This window comes from Bos taurus, chromosome 15, assembly GCF_002263795.3.
Source record: "Bos taurus isolate L1 Dominette 01449 registration number 42190680 breed Hereford chromosome 15, ARS-UCD2.0, whole genome shotgun sequence".
Lineage (NCBI taxonomy): Eukaryota > Metazoa > Chordata > Mammalia > Artiodactyla > Bovidae > Bos > Bos taurus.
Window position 1 is genome coordinate 36000044 of NC_037342.1, and position 19448 is coordinate 36019491.

Genomic DNA, 19448 nt, shown 5'->3' on the forward strand with positions numbered 1-19448 from the left:
ACTATTAGAATTATTGGCTAACTTTACATACAAATGAAACAATTTTACAACCACAGTTCAGTATTTTTCAGAAATGTTTCTATTTATAGGGAATATATCTACTGAGTGAAAGATTGGAAAGATGAGTATCAGAAATTCTAAAGTTTTCCAAGTCTGGAAACCACTTGTATTCTTTTGAGTTATTTGTTTTAAGAATAAAATCAGTTTGATGTCAATTTCCCATCATGGAAATCATATAAGATAAGGTACAGAGTAAAGTTTAGAAACTTTTGACTTTTAAAAAATAATCATACTTTAAATCTCCAGTTGGTTTATAAAAGACCATTATTAATGTGCACTTACAAAAATTTTTGGATACATGGATTTTAAAAGGAGTTTTAGAATAATTGAAACAGAATAACCTTTTTTTTTTTTCCACTGAAGGAAAAATTCTGGACTCTTCCAGTTAGCCAACTCCATGCTTGGTTAAGACAGCTAAAGAATTTGCAGTCAGTAGAATAAAAATTGATAAGCTGTAGTAGTCTTGGAGTCAATTTTCAGCACTGTTTTTGGCTGTTGAATACTTACATTGACATATACTGCTGCTGCTGCTTCTGCTGCTAAGTTGCTTGAATCATGTCCGACTCTGTGCGACCCCATAGACAGTAGCCCACCACCAGGCTTCCCCATCCCTGGGATTCTCCAGGCAAGAACACTGCAGTGGGTTGCCATTTCCTTCTCCAATGCAGGAAAGTGAAAAGTGAAAGTGAAGTCTCTCAGTTGTGTCCGACTCTTAGCGACCCCATGGACTGCAGCCTACAAGGCTCCTCTGTCCATGGGTTTTTCCAGGCAAGAGTACTGGAGTGGGGTGCCATTGCCTTCTCCTTGACATATACTACTCATAGGTATAGTGCATAATGCTTGCTAATCCTTCCAAATGAAGAACCGCCTTTAATCATCTACCTGGTATCTCAACTTCTCGGTGCTGAGTTGGCAAGGATCTGGCATGTGGTGGCACCTGATTTCATCTGCTGTTTTCACTATAGACTAGTTCTTTGCATTTATGAGTCTTAGTCTGGCATTGATGACAGTTTGTGTGGTTGAAAATGACCTTAGTTTTAGTTTAAGACATGTTGCCTCCAGGATACTTGTAAACATGTTGAGAGGCTGAGTTTTGATGAATGTCACAAAACTCCTCAACAGGGCATGAACTGAGACCAAGGACCCGACAATATTAATAATTCAACATTTGGCAGTATTGTGGATATTAATGCATTCGTAGTTCATCTTGACAAACCTGGGCCCAATCACATGTGAAAATGAGTTTAGTCATCTAATTTTAGTTTCTGGTGAGTATTTTTATACTTTTTTTCAAACTGGATGAAATGAAGAAAATAATCACTTTGTAGAGATGCAAGGTTCATAGCTATGAACACATAACTATGCGTTGAGAAATAAAAGAAAATGTTTTACAATAAATTGCCATCTCGATTTAATGAAATAATGGTTAGGAATTCTTATAGTGCATTACAGCTGATTTGTGATATTTTAAATTGCCCGTTTATTCAGAATTTGAATGTAAAGTACCTATTTTGGTATTAAAGCTAAACATATAACTCCTAACTTTAAATAACCAGTAAATTTATGTAATCTATGTTGGTAAACTGTATAAAGTATTTATAATAACACTTAAAACAGGCTAATAATAAGTACGTATAATAGCTAAATATATTCAGTATTTTACATATATTGCTTTCATGGGAAAATAAATGTATCTTCTTGTATTAAAATGCCACAGTAATGACACAATTCTATTTAATTGTTAGTAACTCTAGGACATACCTTATAATTTGTGGGTCCTAGAAATAATATGGCAGTGACTGGAGTGGAAAGATCTTGCTCCTTAAAATTTGGTGACTTGTTGAGCTGTTTGAATAATCTATGTCCTTCTGGCACAGATCAGATACATTTTATGATCACAAAAGAATTATTTTAGATCTCTAAACTAGCATCTTTTAGGCTAATATTACCACTTTGTTGTAAAATTTCTTCTTTTAAAGGGTATAAATGAAAATTTTAAATTTTTATGTGAAGAAAAAGGTTATTATTTATCCTTGAAGTGTTTGGGTCTATATTTCTACCTAGAAATTCTTACTGTTATATTCAAGTTGAGCTGCAAAGAGGAGAAGCTTATAAATTAAAAAAAAAGACTTTTTGTGGTGATAAAATGTGATTTATATTACTTGGTGAAAGACATCAACTTAACACTGGAAGGAAATAAACAAATCAAATGGACACTATTTTATTCTGATTGCTTACATACTTTTAATAAATTTCAAAATAGTCAGACTTATGTCTCAATATTGTATTTTCATTCACATATATCTTCCAATGGGCAATTATGTCCACATGATAAATATGTGGGGTTAATAATGATAATTTGCTACCTGCGTCATGAAGCAGCTCCTTTTGAACTTTATGTAAAAAATTCCATAGTTTTCTTGGTACATCTTTAGAGTATGAAAAATCTGAATTAAAAGGAAAAAAAAATAACACTCTAAAAATCTCATCTTGCCAAGAAGTGAATTATATATAAGGTCTGAAAATAAGTAGAAAAGAATTAGAGGTGCATTTTAGATAGCAGACTGGATCCATTCAAATAATTTGCAGGAATGGTTTCATTATGCTATAGTTGTAATAAATGATATTGTGCTACAAGCTTAGAATAAAAATGGAATAGGTTTTAAACCAAAATCTACTTTGGTAACTTTGGTTCAGTTTCTTGCCACTTCTATATCCCTTGCAATGGAGAATGCACTATATCTTTGTGAACAACTTGTATTGCTCTTGCACTGGAAAATCATAAAGTCCAACTTGGCTTTTGGCACAGATTAGGTAAAGCTGATTTTAAAAGAGAAAAATTGGATACTCAGCAAACCCTAGTGGAATCTTGCCTGGTAGCTCAGCTGGTAAAGAATCTGCCTATAATGCAGGAGACTCTGGTTCGATTCCTGGGTGGGGAAGATCCCCTGGAGGAGATCATGGCAACCCACTCCAGTATTCTTGCTTGGAGAATCCCCATGGACAGAGGAGCCTCCCAAGCTACAGTCGATGGGGTCACAAAGAGTCGGACACGACTGAGTGACTAAGCAGCAGCAAACTCTAGCAGATATTTTGACACAATCTTGGAGCTGATAAGAGTTATCATAAATTTAAATATTACCTTTCCTATCACAGAAACTTCACTAATAAAAGACTTTGAATATATTTTGAATGACTAAGCATTCTTTTTTTTAACTAATAAGTCCTCTGGAAAGCTACGACTTTTTTGGGATGGTTTTACTTTTGGAGAAAAGAGTGTTGAAGAGAAGGTACTGATGATGTGTCACATAATTTTACAACTTTCATAACTGCTTTTAACTACAAAACTATCTCTGATTAAAATAACAATTGAGCTTGTAATTTTATCCGAACAGCTGCTGCTACAGGGGGTCATTACCTTGGAGAGCTCGAAAATAATCGTACTCCTGGTACATGAGTTATGTAGTCTTGTGTTTTACAGCAAAGCCCAAAGTTTAAAGCCTATAGAAGAATGTTATTTGAAAGCTGTCAAACCATGTTAAAAAAGACTGCATCGTCAAAAGGCCCTGGTGGCCACGATTCTGCATGTAGCCTTGTCTTATTCATTATAAAATGCATGTTTATAAAGTTCCACAGAGCATCCAATTCCCAATTCACTTATATCAGCAAGACTTAACTTGCTCATTAATCTAAATTCTTTTGCAACTTTAATCTACATGTTTAATTAATCATAAAATGAGGCGGTAAGTAATTTCAGCAATGTGTGGCTTGTTATCAGATGCATTTAATCACTCTTCTGTGAGCTCATTTGGAAACACCTGAAGATGTCGAGTGCAGTTTGAATAAGCATAAATTATTCTTTGTCAGTGTACTTCACTCAACTAATAAGACATTAATTTAAAAGGCACTGTTTGTCATTTTTAGATCTTTACCAATATTTTTAGCTTAGCAATATAACTCTAATTGTATATATGATTCACAACTAGTGCCCGACATAGGAAAGGGTAAGAGTTTAATTCATTTTTCTTATTTACATGTAATTATGTCATGTAATCTTAGTTTTTAATGAGGATTAACCATCTTGTAAGTATTCATATGCTTTTGGAATAAGGTACTAATGAATTATAGTTGGAAAAATTATTTGTTGGTACAAAGACTTGTGATTCCTTATTTCTTGTCTAGGTTAGGTCTGAAAGACATGAGGTTTGGGACAGGGCTTTGATTTGAGGATGTAGACATTGCATAGAGATTATATGATGCAGATATTAACTTTAAATAATTCAAGTAAAATGCTATATTCAGGCATCCCACATAATAACATATGTAATTCTTATATAGGATCAGGTAGCCTAAAAAAAATATGGCAAAGGCGATGGCACCCCACTCCAGTACTCTTGCCTAGAAAATCCCATGGACGGAGGAGCCTGGTAGGCTGCAGTCCATGGGGTTGTGAAGAGTCAGACACGACTGAGCGACTTCACTTTCACTTTTCACATTCATGCATTGGAGAAGGAAATGGCAACTCACTTCAGTGTTCTTGCCTGGAGAATCCCAGGGACGGGGGAGCCTGGTGGGCTGCCATCTATGGGGTCGCACAGAGTCGGACACGGCTGAAGTGACTTAGCAACAGCAACAGCCTAAAATAATGACAGTCCCATTTTCCATCCTACTCTCTTAACAGTATTGCCCATTTGATGACAGCATTTTTTTTTAAAGATAAGAAACAAGAACAACAATAAAAGCAAAAACTCACTAAAAGCTTCAGAGCAAAAGAAAATTCATGAGTTATATATCTTGAATGAGTTATATATCTTGGTGTCAGGACTATAGGAATAAGAATTTCATTTTATAGGATGTCATCACCTGTCCTGTTTATGCCATGAGAGCAGTGACACACTGTAAGAATAATCATCTCAGTGGAAACAAATTTATTTACCTACCGTTGAGCATCCCTTTTCATCTTACTCATGAACTTATCTCACTCATATGCTATCTATGCATTGTCAGCAGTGAGCCAGAGGGGATGATTCCTGAAAAGGGAATATTGGTTTGAACGGAAATATAGCCATATTCTCCATTTTTATTTGATGTGCACACGTCCTGGGTTTCTTCCCTTTCTTCAGGGATCTTTTACACTGAGCTAGCAGTTATTTATATGTCCATTTCTTGCCTTATGCCTCATGTAAAAATTCTTCTCCCTGTTTTCCTTTCTAAGGGAAAGCAAAGTCCCAGGAAATGTCATTTGTATAATTCAAGGCATATAGGTCATAGCAGTACATTGTAATGGATGGCACTTACCCTTATTTCACTTAAAGCACTATAAATTGTTTTCTTAAAGCCACTGATGAAAATGTTATACCTTCTTTAGAGTCATTCTTGATGAGCAGCATTTCATCTGAACTTTCTTGGTTAGAAAGTTTCCTCATTCCTATAAAACTTTAGTGGATAGACATATACAGTCTAATATGAAGGCTTGCCATCAGTTTTTCTTGATAAGAAACCTCAAACTTCCATAGCTGCTCTTCCCCTGGAACAGCCTGTGATACTTTTTTTCCAGACAGATTTGTTTTCTAACTTACTATTTTGGTGCAAAGAAAGAATACAGTGTTCTCCCCTCTCATCCCAACTGATGTGCGAGAAGCCGGCCCTATTGTCCTATTAGTAAGTTCCTCCACACAAAGACAATGATTTATTTTATCAAATGCTTATGTATTAGTTGTAGCTATTTGTCTATATTATGTACTTCAAGAGGAAAATGATAAACTCAGTTCCATGTGGCTCTTTTAGCCTCAAATATTTGAATGTGTGCTTAGATAAATACACACAGTGTTACACACGACACACACACATGACACTTCTGCCCAGACACAAACAAGGACATACCAGTTAAGCATGCTTCTTCAGTGGAGACCTCACAGTTGCTTCAGTTCAGTTCAGTTCAGTTCAGTCTTTCAGTCGTGTCCAACTCTTTGCGACCCCACGAACTGCAGCCTGCCAGGCCTCCCTGTCCATCACCAATTCCCGGAGCCTACCCAAACTCATGTCCATTGAGTCAGTGATGCCATCCAGCCATCTCATCCTCTGTTGTCCCCTTCTCCTCCTGCCTTCAGCCTTTCCAAGCATCAGGGTCTTTTCAAATGATTCAACTCTTCACATCAGGTGGCCAAAGTATTGGAGTTTGAGCTTCAATATCAGTCCTTCCAATGAACACCCAGGACTGATCTCCTTTAGGATGGACTGGTTGGATCTCCTTGCAGTCCAAGGGACTCTCAAGAGTCTTCTCCAACACCACAGTTCAAAAGCATCAATTCTTCGGCGCTCAGCTTTCTTTATAGTCCAACTCTCACAGTTGTTTAGAATGCACAATACCCAGAATGAGGAACTATTCCAATGGGTGCAACTGAATGAGTGGACCTTCCATCTCTAGCAGAACTGACAGAGATGGTTATCAGGGCTCTGATTTTAATGTACAACTTCTGTGGCTGAAGGAATTACTGGTAAAATGATTACTGATGGCAGAGAGGGGTGGGTGAAGAATGAGTTAGGAGCATGTGCAATGTGGTGTCTACTAGCAACGTCCTCAGGAGGAAGGTTTGGAAGTGCTGAGTCATCAGCTGCTGTGGGACTTAAGGCTCAGCAGATGAATGAGAATGTCACAGTGCAGTTGGTTACAGGCAGTACTCCTGACTTCATTCTACAAGTCTCAGTATTTTTGTTGTTTAGTTGCTAAGACATGTCCAACTCTTTCGTGACCCTATAGACTTTGTCTATAGGATATCCCAGGCAAAAATACTGGAGTGGGTTGCCATTTACATTTCCAGGGGATCTTCCCAACCTAGAGATTGAACCCACATCTCCTACTTTGGCAGGTGGATTCTTTACTGCTGAGCCACTGGGAAGCCCCTCAATATCTTATTTGTGTTAAATATAAGAGAGCAATGGTGTATTCAGTTATGCTTTGTGCTAACTCAGGACAAAGCCTAAATATTGCGCCTTCTTCTCCAACCAAGTTTCTTAAATGAAATTCTGTTCTATTTACCAAACAGTTCATGTGTTTTTTTTATAAACACGTAATTTATGCCCACCCATCTTTCCTTTGAATTCAGGCTGTCTATAAACATTGTTTGCCTTTTTATAGCAAGCTTGTTTTTTCTTAATCATTTGAAATTGGCTTTTATTAGAAGATCATTAGGCATCATATCAGTGCAGTACATTTGGTGGCTTTATAAGAAGTTCTGATGCTAGATGTTCAAAGGTCTGCTCATATGGGATCTTTATGGATCCACACAGCCTTGCTCATATATGAAAATAAGGTACTGAGTTACATAGATGGTTGAGTGTGCATTTAGCTATTTCTCTCAAAGTTTTATAGAAATGGGTTGACTTGAAGTTGTGCTAACTTTCCCAGTGCCCCAGCTTAGAAACTTTGTGTACTTTTTTAGAAAGCATCTGAATCACTTATATTCAGGAGAACATAATAATATATACAATATAAGACTGTATGTATTTTCCCCATCACTCACAATTCATAGGATTGGCATGATTATAGCTCTTGTCATCATATTAACAATGTTTTAATAGCCACTAATAATCACAATAGCCACTAATAATCACTTTTCATGTATACTTTCAAGTATTGTATTTGAAAATCCCAGACTTCATATATAGTAAATGAGGAAGTAAAGCCTATGACTGTCTTTAAAAAGGCTAATAGTCAGTTACTTGTTTTTAAGTATTTTTAAAATCTATATTTCAAAAAGCTTCTTTGAAGTATACACAGGGATGTATTTGTAGGCAATTTCGAACTAACTAACGGGGGAAGTTCAGCAAGTTTGTTGTTTGGAATTTGGAATGGATATTTTTATAGAAAACATGTTATAGATGGTGATTTGATTAATTGGGCAACTTACTGAAATCCATTTAGACTTGTGTGGTGGTTGGTGGTTTAGTCGATAAGTTGTGTCCAACTCTTGCGACCCCACGGACTGTATGTAGCCTACCAGGCACCTCTGTCCATTGGATTCTCCAGGTAAAAATACTGGAGTGGGTTGCCACTCCACTTCTGTAATTCAACCTTATAATACGACTGAATTATACTATTGAGAGTATGATAGTAGCTAACTGCTGCCTGTTGTGTTGTTTGGGTATGAAATCTCATTTTAAGATCTGGCTTTAATAACATTCTTTTGACCAATTTCTGATAGTGGGATTTGACATTTCCTACTTCTACTACCAGTGCATACAGTGAAAACGAAAGACTCCTTGAAATGGAATTTGGGAGGACTTCCTGCTGTCCTTAGCTGTGGAAAGTAACTGGGTATCCTGGCTGAAGTAAGCGGTAATAGAAGATTGTGATGGCCCTGGCATGGAGATGGACAGTGTTGCTGTTTAGTTGCTAAGTCATGTTTGACTCTTTTGCGATCCCATGGACTGTAGCCTGCCAGGCTCTTCTGTCCATGGGATTTCCCAGGCAAGAATACTGGAGTGGATTGCCATTTCCTTCTCCAGAGATGGAACCTGCACCTCCTGCATTGGCATGTGGGGTTTTTTAAACCACTGAGCCACCTGGGAAGCCCATGGAGGTATATATCTGCTAACAAATAAAGGGCATCCTGTTGAAGGTTAATATATTTTGAGAATGAAGAAGGAGTACTTTCTGATTTTATACCAATGAGCCAAAAGGGTAGAGATCAATACTTCTTCGCCTTCACCATGCTTTATAGTATAGTCCAAGTATTTTCATTGTATTTCTTCTACTTTCTTCTCAAATCCACTTCCATAATTTTGGCTTTTGTTTTTTAAATGGTCACACTGGTGATGGTAGTTCACTGTCTATTATGAGAACAGTTTTGGAATGTATTGTTGGTTAGGTTTATATAAGATGAAGTGATATATGCATATAAGAAGGAGCTGAGATTGACTCAAAATTAAGTACAGGTAGCTCTCCTTCTCTAAGGATTCTGGATATGCAGATTCAACCAACCACAGATCAAAAATATTGGGAAAAAGAAATCCCAGAAGTTTCCAAAAGCAAAACCTGAATTTGCTGTACGGTGTCAACTGTTTATGTAACATTACTGTTTAACTACATTATGTCCTTTGTGAGTATCTCAAGAAAGTCATATGAAGGTGCAACTGGGTAATGGAAAGTTTATTTGGTCACATGTAAAACATCATCTTGAACCTCAGCAGTTGAATTATATCCCTTTTACTTCAAATTTGGCAAATTATATGTATTTTTTGATTGCCAAGGGGAAAGTATGAAAAAAGGAGAGTAGTGGGGAGAAAATGAGAGAAGTGGTATTTTAAAAGGCTCTAAAGATTTAAGTTGTCAGAGAAAACAGTTTGATGAATTATGGGGAAAATAGAATTTAGTTTTCCAAAGAAATACAGGGCTCAAAGTGTAGGGGGAGGGTCTTGGCAATACAACCATGTATTTTTCTTAACCTGGGGAGTTTGGAAGAAAAAAAAAGACACATTTGGCAAAGTGAAAACTCAGATGACTTCATGCCTACCAAGTGAAAAAAATCTAATTCTTTATCATCTAAGCACATAGTTGGGTAACTCACAAACAGAACTACCCAGTGTATAGGTTGCAATGGCAAGAAGCCAACAGTGAAATCAAACTCATAAGCACCCTATAGAAAACCCCTCAAATTACTGCTGTGCTGTTGCCAGCTGTACTGCCAGAGAACAAGAGCTGTACAGATTTCTATGGAATGATTAGGTTACTTAACACAGCTTGATTGGCTCTGTTCCTGCCCCTGTTCTCTTTGGCTGACAGCTGACCACCATACTGGTTTGGTTTGAAATAAGACTGAAGTGAACACAACCACTTATATGCACCTTCCTCTTGAACACTTCTCTCCCTGCCCACCACCCCAAACCCACACACACCCTATATATCTTGCAAAAGAGAGAGAAATATAACCGTTTCTTTAAGTAAAACATACTGAGCGGCATTTTGCTGTCTGGTTACTCCACCAATCCATCAGATTTTTAGAAGACACATTTTCTTGCTCTTTCATTTGTAAGTGCCTGAATTTATTGAATGTGAAAAAATATCTTAAAAGTCAAAGTGAAAGTTTCTCAGTCGTGTGCGACTCTTTGCGACTCCATGGACTATACAGCCCAGGGAATTCTCCAGGCCAGAATACTGGAGTGGGTAGCCTTTCCCTTCTCCAGGAGATCTTCCCAGACCAGGGATCGAACCCAGGTCTTCCACATTGCAGGCAGATTCTTTACCAGATGAGTCACAAGAGAAACCCCAAATATCTTAAATCCTTTAATTTTATTAACTTTTCTTCATTTTACTTTACTGCTTGCTTCATGATCCTAGCGCTAGGATGGTTATTGAGAAGCCATCTAATCTTACCCTTTTGCTCTTGGATAATCTCTGATAGGTAGCTACTTCTGTCTATAGTATTTCAAAGAAGATACCACAGGACATCTAGAAGGGCACTAGATGTCTTCAGTTGCTATACTACATGAATTAGAGAAATCTTTGAGTGAGCAAGGTGGTTATTTAACTCTTTTCCTATTATACAAAAGCTCACTGATTCACATGTTCTAGTTTCCATTAAGTTAGGAGGCTTTCAGACTTTTTTGAATGTGATTCAGAGTAAGAAGTGAATTTCAAATCTGACCCAGGATACAATCAAAATTTTACATGAACAATACTTACCCTTAATATGTGTAACATTTTTTATTTTCTCTTTTCTTTCCCCTTTTAGCCTTTTCTTCTGTTGCTTCCTCTCTCCTCTGTTCCCTTCTCTCCTTTTTAATAAAAAAAATGCTGATTGGTACTCAGAAAATTAACTCTATCACTCATTCAACCTAGTTTGAAAAATATTACATTTAAAGAAACACCTTTTAAAACAGATTTGATCTGCATGTTCTTTGGTTTACAGTTGTTTTTTTTTTCAATCCGAGTACAGTTGATGTATAGATTTACCATTGTTTTTAAAGAACAGAGTCTCCTATTCAGGATACTAATTCCATTGGCTGTTTATCATTAGAAAGATAAAATTTGTACTCCATTAGTGGCATATATCAGAGAAGGCGATGGCACCCCACTCTGGTGTTCTTGCCTGGAGAATCCCAGGGACGGGGGAGCCTGGTGGGCTGCCGTCTCTGGGGTCACACAGAGTGGGACACGACTGAAGTGACTACGCAGCAGCAGCAGCAGCAGTGGCATTTATGGACTTCCCTGGTGACTCAGATGGTAGAGATTCCACCTGCAACGTGGGAGACCTGGGGGTAATCCCTGGGTTGGGAAGACCCCTTGCAGGAGGGCATGGCAACCCACTCCAGTATTCTTGCCTGGAGAGGACAAGAGGAGCCTGGCAGTCTACAGTCCATGGGGTCTCAAAGAGGCAGACATGACCAAGCAACTACGTACAGTGGCATATATAACCTGTTAGTAACACCGTGTACTAAATGCTTAATTATGCCAGATGTTGTATTAATGCTTTATACATATGTGCCATGAGGATTTTATTATTTAGTCCTCATCATTACCCTATCAGGTAGAAGCTATTATTATACCCATTTTTATAGTTAATAAAATTGAGGCTTAGAGAGATATATCAGGTGGTGCTAGTCGTAAAGAATCTGTCTGCCAGTGCAGGAGACATAAGAGACATGGGTTCAATCCCTGAGTCGAGAAAATCGTCTGGAGGAGGGCATGGCAACCCACTCCAAGATGCTTGCCTAGAGAATCCCACGGACAGAGAAGCCTGGCAGGCTATAGTCCTTGGGTCGCACAGTCCAAGAGGACTGAAGCTACTTAGTACCCGCAGGAGGTAAATCAACTTTACTGAGCAACACAGTAAATGATAGAGGTTGATTTCAAATTTGATATTGTTTGGCTCCATGACCATGCATTTCCCCTCAACTCTAATATCTTCTTAATTATAGCTCTGAAAAAAAGTTAAGTACTTTTGTGAAGAGTATGTATATCCTAAAGAAAGGCAGACTTATGATGATTGCTATGTATTTTTAATAATGTAAGTTGAAGCTTCTTGATAAAATAATTTTCATTCTGTAAAGAAAAGTAGAAAAAAAAAGGACAGCAGAAAGAAAAAAGAAATAAAGCCTGTCTCTCCAGAGCTATGAATATAAAAACTTGCCACTCTATTTAAATCTTGTTGTTTACTCACTGAGTCGCATCCAGCTCTCTGCGACCCCATGGACTACAGCCCACCAGGCTCCCCTATCTATGGGATTTCCCAGGCAAGAATACTGGAGTAGGTTGCCATTTCCTTCTCCATATTTAAATCTTATATAATTAAATCTTGTCAAAGTCTTCTTTTTAAGGAAAAAAAGAAATAGATATACATGGAATTACACCTTATGCTACAGTTCAGTTCAGTTCAGTCACTCATTCGTGTCCGACTCTTTGCGACCCCATGGACTGCAACACGCCAGGCCTCCCTGTCCATCACCAACTCCCAGAGCTTACTCAAACTCATATCCATCCAGTCGGTGATGCCATCCAATCATCTCATCTTCTGTCGTCCCCTTCTCCCCCTGCCTTCAATCTTTCCCAGCATCAGGGTCTTTTCAAATCAGTCAGTTCTTCACATCCTGTAGCCAAAGTATTGGAGTTTCAGCTTCAGCATTAGTCCTTCCAGTGAATATTCAGGACTGATTTCCTTTAGGATGAACTGGGTTGGATCTTCTTGCAGTCTAAGGGACTCTCAAGAGTCTTCTCCAATACCACAGTTCAAAAGCATCAATTCTTTGGCTCTCAGCTTTCTTTATAGTCCAACTCTCACCCATACATGACTACTGAAAAAACCATAGCTTTGACTAGACGGACCTTTGTTGGCAAAGTAACGTCTCTGCTTTTTGATATGCTGTCTAGGTTGGTCATAACTTTTCTTCCAAGGAACAAGTGTCTTTTAAATTCATGGCTGCAGTCACCATCTGCAGTGATTTTGGAGCCCAAAGAAGTAAAGTGTCACTGTTTCCATTGTTTCCCCATCTATTTGCCATGAAGTGATGAGACCAGATGCCATGATCCTAGTTTTCTGAATGTTGAGTTTTAAGCCAACTTTTTCACGCTCCTCTTTCATTTGCATCAAGAGGCTCTTTAGTTCTTCTTATGCTACAGGCCAGGATAGTTTAGCAAGTCAGACAAACTCAAACATGAATGAAGAGTGGAATTTTCCTTTCATTTTCTATAATAACTATGTTTGTCAAAGAGAAAACAGAGGAAAAATGACCATCATGCTGGTTTTGAAGAAAAACTTGTTATATGTGTAATACATTGGAAAAATTGTTTGGGATCACTTTCACTATGCAGAAATGTGGCCACTGAAATTCTTTAGCAAGGTGTGGGACTATCAGGTCCATGAAACAAATTAAGTCAAAAAATATGAGTATTTGTGAAGGTAATTGACTTACCTCATTTTTTTCCAATCATTCTCTGTGAAAAGAGAAATATTTTTAGAAAGAAAATAATGAGTACAGTTGATCATTATGACCTTGCCCCTTTGTCCCAATTCCTGCCACAATTCCTAGGTTTAATACTAGACAGTTTCTTTCATCCTTTCATCTCTTTTTCTCTTCTCTGCTATCTCCCTTCTCTCCTGTGATTTTCCTCTTGTCCCCTTCTCTCTCTCCGGCTACTCTTCTCTCTACCGTCTTGTCTCCTCTGCCACTTCTTTCATTTTGCATTCTTATATGCAATCTTTATAATCACCACTATCATCTTCATTCTCTTAAATTCTTGAATCTCCTAGGTAAGGTGCAAATGGAACTTGTTTCTGTTTATTAAAATGATAATCTGGAAAAATAACATCCTTTCTACCTACTTGCATCTCTCTCTTTCTCTCATAAACCAAACACATGCTTTCAGAAGAAATCTATTGTCTTATTTTTGGAAAATGTTGAAATTTTGCTTCCTACTTTGTATCTTCTTGGGAGTAAGATATATCTATAGTCATGGTGTGACTTAAAGAGAAAATCAAAGATTCCATACTAAAAATTGGCATTGACCCAGATACTTCTGCTACACTCACTAAAAATGAACCTTAGTAGACACACTTTTATACAAGGAGATGGACTTGTTCAATATGTAATTGCTATGTGATACTACCCAAGAGGAGAATTTGAAAATAGGCAGGTGTGCTAGATGTAAGCCTCATTGAACTCAAGGTCAGGATTCTAAGACTCGCCTCAAACCATTGGTGCTTTGGAGAGCTGGATATCTTGACAACGTGTTGTGTTCAGCAGCTAAGTCGTGTCTGACTCTTTGTGACCCCATGCACTGCAACATGCCAGACTTCCCTGTCCTTGCAAGAAGATCTTAATTCTTCCTTGCAAGAAGATCAAACCAGTCAATCCTAAAGGAAATCAACCCTGAATATTCATTAGAAGAATGACTGAAACTAATACTTTGGCCACTTGATGTGAAGAGCCGACTCACTAGAAAAGACCCTGATGCTGGGAAAGATTGAAGGCAAAAGGAGAAGAGGGTGGCAGAGGATAAGATGGTTAGATAGCATTCTCATCAAGGTCAGAATCCTGACTAACTCAAGGTCAGGATTCTAAGGGTACTCAGACAAAGTGGAATAAGATGAACTTGATTTTAAAGATACTACAATAACAACATTCTTCAGCCCAGAGAAAGTTAAGGAGTACTTTCATTGATGGTGGAATGTAATAAGAACATGATTGGTAATAGGTACGTGATTGAGATATGCTGATAAAACTCTAAAATACTTCTGTGAGTAAACAGATTTGGTTTACAAATGAGGATGCAAAAACCCTTACTGACACTGGCTGCAAACATTTTGGGCAAATTCACAAATATCCAAATCATGGGGCAATTTTGAGTGTGTTGGTAGAGTGAGATGTAGAACAAGTAATAAAGCACATATATATGTGTGTGTGTGTGTGTGTTTGTGTGTGTATTCAGATTAGAGGAGAGACAAAGGAAGGCCTGGCATACTTCAGTTCATGGAGTCACAGAGTTGGACATGACTTAGCAATTCAACAACAACAAAGGAGAGTAATAATTCATTATAGGTTGGGTCAGAATTTGCAGAGTTGGTGGATTGTATATTACAGTTTCCCTGATTTATTGAGTCTAAAGTAATAGATAAGACTGTTCTATACATCAGTGTATAGAACAGTCTTATGGACTCTGTGGGAGAGGGAGAGGGTGGGAAGATTTGGGAGAATGGCACTGAAACATGTAAAATATCATGTATGAAACGAGATGCCAGTCCAGGTTCGATGCACGATACTGGATGCTTGGGTCTAGTGCACTGGGACGACCCAGAGGGATGGTATGGGGAGGGAGGAGGGAGGAGGGTTCAGGATGGGGAACACATGTATACCTGTGGTGGATTCATTTTGATATTTGGCAAAACTAATACAATTATGTAAAGTTTAAAAATTAAATTAAAAAAAAAAACAAAACAACTCTCTGGAAGGGCCAGCAGCAGCCTGAGCTCCAGCACTGAAAGCTGTTTCCCCACCCCCTTAAAATGTGATAAACACAATCTCTTCCCCTTTTATCCCCCAGACTTAGGGTTTGCAGCCACTCCCTGCAATTATCTGTAGTGTCACTGTCTTTTTCTTCTGGTCTCAGTACTATAACAGGTACATCACATATTGTCACATTAAATACCTTCTGTTTAAATATTAAAAAAAAAGTAATAGATATAATGTTAATCTTGTATTGTCTTATTCATTTAAATTTGAATCTTTAGGTAGAATCCAAGCTTGTATAACTTTAGCTATGGAGTCTATTCTTGATTCAGGATTCTTCTGGATCTTAGGATCATGTAAATTCTGTTATTTAAAGCTATGACAAACAGCATATTAAAAAGCAAAGTCATCACTTTGCCAGCAAAGGTCCATATAATCAAAGCTATGGTTTTTCCAGTAGTCACATACGGATATGAGAGTTGGACCATAAAGAAGGCTGAGTGCCAAAGAATTGATGCTTTTGAATCGTGGTGCTGGAGAAGACTCTTGGATTGCAAGAAGATCAAACCAGTCAATCCTAAAGGAAATCAACCCTGTGTATTCACTGGAAAAGCTGTTGATGAAACTCTAATACTTTGGACATTTGATGCAAAGAGCTGACTCATTGGAAAAGCCCCTGATGTTGGGAAAGATTGAAGGCAAAAGGGGAAGAGGGTGACAGAAGATAAGATGGTTAGATAGCATTACCAACTCAGTGGACATGAATTTGAACAAATTCTGGGAGATAGTGAAGGACAGGGAAGTCTGGCATGCTGCAGTGTGTGGAGTTGCAGTTGGACACGACTTAGTGACTAAACACAACATGCTGTCAAGATATAACTCTCCAAAAGCACCAATGGTTCCAGTAGCTTTTGAGTTAACTAAAATAAATGGATTTTTATGATTGGGCCAATGTAGTACATATGAATTTGGTTCCTGTGTGTAAGTTAACTTTGTTTTATTCTATGCTTTGGGCTTTGAATCTAGCTTTGATCAGCCTCTTTGGTTAGAAGGAGTAATTGGCAGACAGAAAGTGGACATATTACTAACAATCTATATTTTTTACTTAAGGAGATTTCATCACCACTATATTACTCTTAATTTGTCTGTCCATTCAGCTATTCCTAACAAAGATAGATACTTCTTCTTTTTTAAACTATCCTTAGCCTCTTATTAAATAGTTCCATTAAATATCTGCAGAGTGGAAGCCAATTTTGCACACAACACCAGCATGGTTCCATGACAACAATCTGCTTTAGGGTGTATTCTCTGGATCATATGTGTTTTAAAGGAAGAGGGATGAAAGAGAAGTAACATTTATTGAGTACTTACATATATTATCTCATTTACTTCTTACAACAACTCTGAGACATCAATTACATTTAGATAAACTATTTGGAATCAGGAAACAAGCCCACTGTAAAAGCAAAATTACCAGATCTTATTTAAAGGACAGCACTCTAAGAAAAATGCCAACTTATTCTTGTCATTAGAATGGGCTGAAATGAGAAATAAGTGAGATATAAAGATACAAGTGAGAAAAGTGAATGATGAGACCACTGTTACCATTTACCTCACCGCCACAGTGAATTATTGGAAATAATGCGTCTAAAAGAGGAAGTGGCTCTGTAATTAGTGTGACTTTATAATAGGCTATCTCAGAAAGGGAGATTCATTCTGCTTAAGTGAGGCAACACATCTTGTTCCTATTTACTTTCATGGGTATTGTCTAGATAAGGGAGTCTTGGTAGAACCACAGACATAAACTGTTTTTAACGTGTTCATTTAGTTGACTTCTGGTCAATTTGATGGAAGCTTTTGATGGAAAGGGTCTTTGATGACAAATGATATCCTAAAATGAAATATTTTTTAGTTTTTACTTCTTGCTGTCTCACTTCAAGTTTATTAGATAATTAACAATCTCTTTTTTTTTATTTACCATATTCTTTATTTTATTATTTTTTAAATTTTATTTTATTTTTAAACTTTACAATATTGTATTAGTTTTGCCAAATATCGAAATGAATCCGCCACAGGTATACCTGTGTTCCCCATCCTGAACCCTCCTCCCTCTTCCCTCCCCATACCCTCCCTCTGGGTCGTCCCAGTGCACCAGCCCCAAGCATCCAGAATGGCATTGAAACATGTATAATATCATGTATGAAACGAGTCGCCAGTCCAGGTTCGATAACAATCTTTAAATACTAAAAAGTACTGAAAAATAGGTGAGGTTAAATGTTAAAAACATAGAGAAGCTATCTTTTTTTAACTTAAAAAACTCTTGGAAACTTCATCAAGCTTATAACAGACAATAAATATTATTGAAATGAAATGTGGAAATAAATATGTGCATGTTCATTTATTCATTCTTTTTTAATCAACAGACATTTACTGAGGGCTTAATATGTCCCAGATAGATATGTTTGAGATTTAAATGTGAATAGCACTAAAGCCCAGCTGTTAAGTAGTTTGAAAATCTAAAAGAGAGACAGGTAAAGAGAGAAATTATAATAACATATTAGACTTAAAATTTAGATATAAATGAAATAAGATACACAAAAATTTTAAATTTGCCAGGGAGAGTTGGGGGAAGGCTTCATTAAATGGGCTATCATTTGAGCTGCTTCTTAAAGGCATAAAAGGGAGTTACTTAGAGGGGATGTGGAAATAGGAAGAATATTCTAGGTTGAGGGTATAGCATTTGTAAAAGCACCTAGACATGAAAGGGCCTGATATGTTTTAATAATTGTAAGAATTTAATATCATTGCCACATGTGGAACAAAGCAACTGGGAAAGGATTAGGGTGAAAATATTGTTGGGTGGTACAACTGATTATTTCCCTATATAATCTGGAAAATATTATATTTCAACTAATTAATTTCAGTAAGATGGGCATTTTTCTAGGAAATTACTCATTTTATTAGAATCTCTATGATATACCTTTTAGTACCTTTTTTATAGCAAATGAGATATTAAGCTATTAAAATGATGAAGTTGTGCAGAGTGTGATGTGATATGAAAGGAATTTAGAATGATGGAGTGAAAAAAAATTGCTAGTCACCTTTCCTTAAAATGGTCATTTTTTAGTTGCTTTTTGAACTTACCCATATTTCATCAGTCAGTTAATTTGCTGTACAACTTGTAGGTCAGTCAAATGATTCTAAATTCTAAGAAGTAAAAACACTGAGTGCTAACATAAATGCACTTTATTTATGATTAATAGTTTTTATTTCTATTTTTAAGAGAAAAAGAATATGCAAAATATGTGAATACACATCATCTCTCTAGTTTTAGGAAAACATAAGCTGGGTGTATCTTTGGTTTCCTCATTTCTGTGAGCTACTTATGACGCACACTTTCAAGACTTTATTCTAGATGCGAGTTTCATTTTCGCATAAGAAGGTCAGGCTTTACAATGTTTATCATTAAAAATTTTTTTTTCATTCAGAGAAACATCTCAGAGCTTCCAAGCTTTGCTTTAGAGAAATTACAGTTCTTTTAACTTTAAATTGCTTCAATAGGTCACTGCCAGATTATAGAGAGCAGGATGTGCTTTACAAGTTGAAAAGTTTTCCACCAAGTAATAGCAGCAGTGAAAATTGTCAGAGAAACAACTAATTAATCTCTGCTCCTTTACAGCTGTTTAATGCAATGCATAACTAAAAGTCCTGTTAAATTAATTAATGATTTCAATTATGAACTTTTCTCCAAAATGTTATGATTCGTATCAGGCTGATAATGCAGTGACCTGGGAGTGTGAAATCTGTGTTATGAAGAGAGTCGCCAGTTAATTGATTCACAAATTATTTAAAGTTTGTTGCACCCAAGGGAGTGCTCAGTTTCATGACAGTCATTTCTTAAAGTGTACAAACTCCTTTTTCACCTTAAGAATGTCTTCAGTTAT

The 19448-nt window shown here is 37.0% G+C and overlaps 1 protein-coding gene across 12 annotated transcripts in view; it reads left to right on the forward strand.

Annotated features, from left to right (window-relative positions):
• Positions 1–19448, forward strand: part of SOX6 (SRY-box transcription factor 6) — an 833346-nt gene that overhangs the window by 284884 nt on the left and 529014 nt on the right. For 7 of the 12 annotated variants that reach the window (XM_059874855.1, XM_059874857.1, XM_059874853.1 and 4 more), the window contains one exon: positions 1183–1328. The exons of the other annotated variants lie outside the window; for them this stretch is intronic. The gene's annotated coding sequence lies outside the window, so the exon portion shown is untranslated. The remainder of the gene's footprint in view (positions 1–1182; positions 1329–19448) is intronic. 12 annotated transcript variants of the gene reach the window in all.